General features: G+C 38.3%; 1 pseudogene; it reads right to left on the bottom strand.

Moving 5' to 3' along the window:
• Positions 1–2,210: 2,210 nt before the first annotated feature.
• Positions 2,211–7,909, bottom strand: part of LOC134384337 (mucosal pentraxin-like) — a 43,086-nt pseudogene continuing 37,387 nt past the window's right edge.

Here is a 7,909-nt window from a genome sequence, read left to right as displayed (position 1 = left end):
AGACTTTGGCAGTTTGATAGGTAATTTATCATAATGTGGGTATTTTTGTAAGCTCTAAAAAATTTGATCCTATCATTCATCCTCTACCCAGAGAGAGTTGCAAAATTTGGTGTTAAGGCTGCATTAAAGAATCAAGAGTCTCCCTGACCTGACTCTCATTTTTACCATCCTTCTATACCTTCTACTAATCTCACTGGTCACCACTACCAGTGGAATGGTCAGATGCTGCTACAATGTAGAAATCTGGTAGGAAACTTAAGCAAGAGGGTGGCTAGTTGTTATCAGATGGCAGAAAAGTAGGCAGCATAACACCTATTTAAAGTGATGGGTTGAAAGAGCAACCTAAATTTCAGTTAGATATTGAGCACTACAGCTTCAAAGAGGACATGGCTGGTATACAGGATATGTTGGAAACACAGCTGAAGCCAACTTTCCCACTTATCATCATTTTCTCCTTAGGGCAGTGACAAGAGTAACAGACCCTAACATTCCAGAAGAAATATTATCAGCTTTAAACATTCTCACCTGCCTTGGAGACTCATGACATTTTTTCCAGTTTTGTTGAGGCTCACATTAGAACTACTCCCTTGGTGAGTCTCAATTACTAGTATATTCAGTGCAAGTAACTTGCTCGTGTTCAGCCTCTGAATTTTCCTGCATTTATACATGAAGGGTGTAGCACATATGTTATACTGTATTCACAAGTATAGGGATATCTGAACATTTTTTTTTTGAAATTAAATTTAGTAATAGCACCTCCCAGCTAACTCTTGCTATCTCAGCTGTGGAAATTAGCCCATAATTTTCATTCTTCTCTATGTAGAAAATAATCTGACACCCATATCTTGCCTTTACCCTCTTCATCTCTACATTGATGAAGATTGTTTTCTGTGAATACTTGGGTACCTGGTTTAAACTCTAAATTTAAACACTTGTCTAAGCAAGAATCCAGGAGTCTCCTAACTCCTATTGTTACTGCCTTCTAACGGGGAAGTTTATCTTGATTTCTAAGAAAGGTTTAAGGTTTTAGAATTATTTGGCCTGGAGAAAAAAGGAGGCAGAACTTGCCAAATGTCTTTTAGTCCATAAAGGGCTGATGTAAAAAAAAAAACAAAACGAAAATAAACAAACAAAATACCCTGTATCTCCCACCTACCATGGCTATCCAAGTGTCCCCACTGAAAATGCATTGAAAGTGCATGTCAAACAAAGGACCTGGGAGTCCTTAATGGTAAAAGGGCCAAGGAGAAAAATAATCATGTTTATGAAGTATAGTCTGAAAGAGTAAAAGATATGCCCCGCTCAAAACAGCTACCTCCAAGAGAGCAACCTGAGAGTGGGGGTGAAGAGGGACCTTCAGGGCAATTTATCTTTTCCTTTATCTGTGTGTTCCCTGAGAACACCTATTGGCCTTTTCTGAGGTGAGTACAAGGGAAACATTCTCATAACCCCACTCCTGTGAAAACCCTTCTCTTTGAGCCGCTCTCTTTGGGGGTCCTGCTCACTGTAGTATACCATTTCTGAAAGCTTCTCCTGATCATCATATCATTTTTATGGATTGCTGGATTTAGTACACAGAACTCCCATAGAATTTCCCACAGCTGTACAGGGCTCTACAAGATTGGTGCACAGTACTGAAAGCTGTGTGTTCCTCAGAGTTCCTATATATATATCTTGATGCTGTAGAAAATTATGGTGCAATTCATCCAAAGTAATTTTCCAACAATAAATAGTGTATACTGAAAGCCTATCTATCCCTTGTCTTTTTTTTACTTTTATTTATTTATTTCCAATGTATGTTTCACTGAAGCATAATTGATTATGCATATTTGTGGATACAAAGTTGACTGTCAACAGTTGTTACAATGTGTGATGGTCAAATTAGGATAGTTAGCTTATTCATTGCTACAATATGTAATCATTCTTTGTGTCCATTAACTAATTTTTCATTGATTTCTCATTTACCTCCTTCCCTCTCCCTCTTCCCCCTCCACCTCTAGTAACCACAGTTCTGTTCTCTCTCCTTCTAAAAGTTCAATGTATTATTGCCATTGTTGTTTCTTTCTTGTTCTCTCTCTTTCCTTATTGCTTATTCAATGTAGTTTACACCATCTTAATGGAGCCAGAAAACAAAAATAAAATTAATGGATTTAATTTCAAAGAGTATGTGATTATCACTAAACATAAATCATGACTAAATGGAATGAGGCTTAAGCCCACGCCTTGGGTTTAGTCACCACATAGCCTTTGTCTTCATAAGTCAAGCCCTGCCAATTCAGGAGGTTGCCTCCATAATGGAACTCACACACCTGCTTTAAGGGAAGAATATAATCCCACAAGGACACATCCCGTATCTCCCCAACAAAGGATTGTTTTGCACCAAAATGTCCCCCAAAGGAATCCTGCTCTTATCCCAGGATAATCTTTGCCTCTGCCCCTACAGAGTACCCCTTCCTCACACCTTTCCTCCCCACAGTCTTCTCATTCACCTAGAGTTCAGCAATCCCAGAGGCAGACTCCCAGCTTGCACAGACATGGATTGGGGCATAGGGCCATGGGGGGGCCTGGAAAGTGGCCTTAGAATTCCCAGTGTACAGCATGTACTCTCCCATTTCGTTGACAAAGAGAAGCAGCTCATTGTCCTGGGACGGAGTGTTGTAGGAGAAGAGGCTATAAGGGCAGGTGAGGTCCGTGAGGATTTCAGGCACAGCAAGAAGTTCTGCAGTGGCTTCTTCACCTTGGGGATCAGGGACACATAGGCTGTGGTTGATTCTTGAGCGAAAATAAACATCTTCCCTCTCAGGTCTGTAGAGAGAGACAATGTGAAGATTATTCTGTCAACTTTCTTCCTTGATTTGTTTTCACTGTGGATGGTAGGCTGCCTCCTGACAGAGTATATACAGTACAGTTTACAAAGTACCTGTAATGGCATTATCTCAGTGATGGTATATGCAAAATATCGATGTTAAAAGGCAGGTTTTGGTTCAGCTGTCTTGTTAAAAAGAGAAATTAAAGATGTCTCATATCAACTCCCACCTCCAGGTTCCTTTCAGATTTCATCTGGATAGAACAGCCAACAGCAGTCACAAAAAATGAAGCACAGCTGACTCATGGAGTATAATGGATAAAGCATGTAGCATCCCATCCTCCCACCACTGGTTAAATTCTGAGATTTCTCCCATTGAACACTTGCTGCTGGGGATAGATAGAATTTTAATGGCTCATCTTAACCTTGACTTGGCTATGATAGATGAACACTTGTGGCTAGTGCAAAGTCTGAGGAATAGAACAGTGTGCAAACCACATGGTCCAGACCTTTACAGTATCTTTGCCTTCCTCTCCATTCCTTTTTTGCAGGTCTTGAGTGCCAGTTCAGGACCAATTTTCTGCTCCTTGTTTCCCCATGGCTACAACACAAGGATCATGCTATTACTTATTATTGACTTATTTCCTCTTAAGACCCACAAGAGAAAAAGAGGGGTTAATGACTGTTATATTAACTGTTTTTTTTTTTTTTTCTTGCTTAGGAAAACAAATTTAACAAATACTATGGTGTGGAAAATAAATTAGTGAATAATGACTAACTGAATCAAGAGTGACGTAGCCTAGAAGCACTATGAGGTCTTAAGCTGAGTTGGTTCTTCTTCATAGTAGGAAATGGATAAAGAGCTTGAATTCTTATTTCCTCAGATGCAAGGGCTTCTTAAGAAATGCTTGCCCTGGGCAAAGAATAGAAACAGAGTATTTAGGGAGAGGAAGCCAGGAGGAGACAGACTTCAATAGAAAGAGGGAGAACTTCAGTCAATACGACAGGAACTAGGAGAATGGGAAAGTAAACCATATATTTATACCCTGTGATTTAATCATCTCACTGCTAGTGATTTGTAACCTTGTCAGTATACACACCTGGAGCAAAATAGCATGATTAGCTGAAGTATGAGATTTTGAATAATTTATCACTGGTAGTAATACTATAGAGAAATGAGTGTCTCAAACTTGAGAAAATGAGTATGGCCTTAGTGGCAGTAATAGAAAGATAAAGGATGCCAAAACATCAAAGTTTTTTTTACTGCCAATAAAAACTAATTTTTAGAACATTTACACATCACAAAGTACATTTTGCCTATAACTGATCTCACGCAATTTTCATAACAATACTTTGTCAGATGGATGTTGTTTTTATCCCCATTGTATAGATGAAGAAACTGGGGCTCAGAGTTCAGGGACTTCACAAAGGGAATTCAATTAGGAGAAACTGGTTCTCTGATTTAAAGTCCAAGCTACTTCTATGATTTTATATTTTCTCTCATGTTACCCAGACTGGGTGCTTGAAAGGATCAGAGAGTGAATACCACAACCCTTGTAACAACTTCTCTTTTTCTAGCAAAAACCACACATCCCTTCATATTCTCTCAAGTGAGAGGCAGTGGTGTTCCCTTACGACAAGCAAATCCAGTTCTCTTTTCTCCCTGGGATTTCCTTATGCCAGGTATATCCATATTCATCAGCATCTATACTGGTTTAAAAAATATGTTAAAAAATAATTCCCCTCTGTGTGGGTGCAGGCTGACTCACTTCTAACGAATAGAATAGACCTGGAATGAGGTATGTGATTTCTAAAAAGGCTGTGGCTTCTGTGCTGAGCATGTTCTCTCCCTGTGTTGGATCACTCTCTATTGGAGAAGCCAGCTGACATGTTATAGGCTCCTCTATAGAAAGGTCCTCGTGGCAAAAAACTAAGGGAGTTCTATGACCAATAGCCAGTGAAGAACTGAGGCCCTCAATGCAACATCATGCAAAGAGCTGAATCCTGACAATAACCACATCAAGTGAACTTGGAAGCAGGTCCTCTCCTTGAGCCTTCAGATGAGACTACAGTCCTGGTTGATTAACTACAACCTTATGAGAGACCTTGAGTCAGAATCATCAGCTAAGCCACCCCCTATTCTCTGACCCACAGTAAGTATGCCATATTAACTTTGTTATTTCAAGCTGCTAAGTTTTGAGGTAAATTGTTATGCAGCAATAGATAACTTATCCACCATCCTGCACTCATACCTTCCTGAAAACAGCAGTAGCGGCAGCAGCAACAACAACAACAAAGTTGCTGTACTCTAGTTCCCCTGAACTAGTCCTGGAGAAAACTTCCTGACTAGGCTCAGTACCCACCTGACTGTGTCACTCCTTCTGCAGGAATGGTGAAAAGCAGGACACCCAGAAGAAGCTTCTTCGTGGCGCTGTCCTTGGGCCTTCAGGAGCAGTGGGAGGGACAGCAGCAGTTGCCTCAATGGAGAGATGCTCACTGGTTGGCTTCTTATGATGTGCTCTTAGGGGCAAAGCCTTTGCTCCAGCAACAGAAAGCAAAGTTATAAATAGTTAAATGTTAACTGAACCAGGATGTAGCTTAAAAAATATTTGCTTACTTTTTGACTTATAGTTTCTGTTATTGGATCTTTTCCTTTTTTTTTTTTTAAATTGTTCTGTTTCATTCTGAGCAGTCCTATTTATGCCCCTTTCTCCTCAAAGAAAGAGACCCTATGTTCTCCTGAAAGGATCTTTTACTATATCAATAATATATTGGTTTTTATTTTGTATATATTTATCCAATATATTATTACAGTTAAGGGCTACATTGTTAAGTCAATTTTATTAAAATCACTATAATGTTCCTAATACACATCTAAAAAGACAAATTTGACTTATCCACATTAAATAAGTGGTCTACATTACTGAATTAACCTTAAATTAATTATAAAGGAGCATAATTTATGGACAGATTAAAAATATTTTAAATATCACATTTAGTTCAGGGATAAAAATATATGCATTAAAGTATAGATTGAAATTTAACTATTTTTTGCTACATCAGAAATGAACAAAACTTTCTTTGATAAATTTGATTTTGTTTTTAACATCTAGAGCCTAAAAAAAATTAAAAAATAATATTCATGCTTAGTTTCCAAGTGCTTACTTTTCCAAGGGTTTAATTAAGTTCTAAAGACATCTTGATGTGCTATAGAATACTTATTAGATTAGAATATTTTTGACAATGAATATGAATAAATTTCAAAAATAGAATATATATATATATAACTTAAAATAATAACACATATTTATAGACACAGACATATATACTATGATATAAACATGCAAAGGAATAATACACACATACTCAGTAGAGTGGTTACCTCTGAGGAAGGAGGAAGTAAAGAAGAGGAAGGGAAAGGAGTAAATTTTTAACTATATCAATAAATGTTACTACTTATAAAAAAGAGACAGGAAACAGGGGCTGGCCAGTTGGCTCAGCTGGTTGGAACATGATGCTGATTACATCAAGGTCCAGGGTTCTAACCCTGTACTGGCTCACCACCAAAAGAAGAGAGAGAGATAGAAAGCAATTCTAACAAATATGACATGGCAAATACATAGTATCTAATATATAATTTTGTAACTTTTCTCTAGTTTTTTATAAATTTAAATTTTTCATAATTCCTATTTTTAATTTTAAAAATAATCTTCATGTGAATTTCTGAGTAATGATTTTATGCTCCTCATCAACTTCTTATATTCCAACATGAACATTCCTTATGATTCATAACTTTAACCAATGACCTTTTATGAATAGATATGAAACAAATGTATGGCTGAGAATAAAAACCATGTGAAATGGTATTACAGTCAAAGCCACCACCTCATATTGCAGCGATGGACTCTCTGAGTGGCTGAATCCTGAGTAGGCACTTCTGATCTCCACTAACAAACCTGCTCAACTGACACCCACTCGGAAAGTGGGTCTTCAGTAGGTTCCATTTCAAAGAAAAAAGGTCAAGAAATAGAGGGCCTTCCCCTTCTTTTGTATGTCAAAGCCCGCAACAAACCTACATAGTGAATGATGTCAATTTTCTGATGAGATATCAATTCTTCATAGTTGCACCATGTCCCAAGACCTAGAACACAGATAGTAAGTATCAGAGCGGCCACGCCTCATGAAGACAGACATAGAGCCCGTTTCGATTTCTTGTCTGACTTGTTAGGCTCCCTCATGGGAAAATAGGAAATGGGAAGTACAAGATGTGGGGCAGTCACAGCACCTGAAACTGCAAGGAGGAAAAAGCATTTCTATTCATTTCCACACACACACACACACACACACACACACACACACACACACACACATATGTGTATATATATATATATTTATCATCTAAACTTGACCCCTGTCAGCTGGAACTAAAATTTTGTCCTTGAAAGAAGAGTTTAAGAAGCCAGGTGGTAAGTGTAGCCTCCTCTTTTGGACTGTTACAGCCCCTGAGAATTCTCTCAGCTCTCAATATTCACTTGGGAAGGATGGCAGAGTCTGGTCGATACTAAGTCTAATTAGTTGGAAACTCCTAATCTACAAAAACAGGGGTACAGGTAGACTCAAGGGATTTTTATGGGGAGAGAGAATTAGGATGGGACCAGGGAGGGGTGGTGAAAAATGGGAGAAATGATTTTTTGAGTACCTGGGATTCCCAGGGCCAGAGAAAGGAGAGATGGCTTGGTTGCTAGAAGGGAACATCATTACCTTAAGTTCAACAGAATAGGAATGGTCTGAGGCCTATTTGCTGGAAGGAGAGAAGATATTGCAGGGGTAACAGCCTCGACTAACCCCCTTCTAATTGTGTGACCTTCAGGGAGTTATACACTTCCATGAGCCTCAGTTTTCTTATATGTAAAATGGGAAACTTTTTTCTGAAAATTCAGCTACCTGATGAAGTTGTTATAATTATTAAATGAGATGTTATGAAAAAAATGAAAACTTTACTATTTCTGAACTATCCACTCAAAAATGAGCTACTGTCTTCCTTCATAGGAGGTTTCCCAAAACAAGCACATTTTCTGGCTTTCTTTCAAATGTGAATTCTGA

Source organism: Cynocephalus volans, chromosome 8 (assembly GCF_027409185.1).
Source record: "Cynocephalus volans isolate mCynVol1 chromosome 8, mCynVol1.pri, whole genome shotgun sequence".
Lineage (NCBI taxonomy): Eukaryota > Metazoa > Chordata > Mammalia > Dermoptera > Cynocephalidae > Cynocephalus > Cynocephalus volans.
Note: the sequence above shows the minus strand (reverse complement) of the source record. Positions and strands in the feature narration are given on the sequence as shown.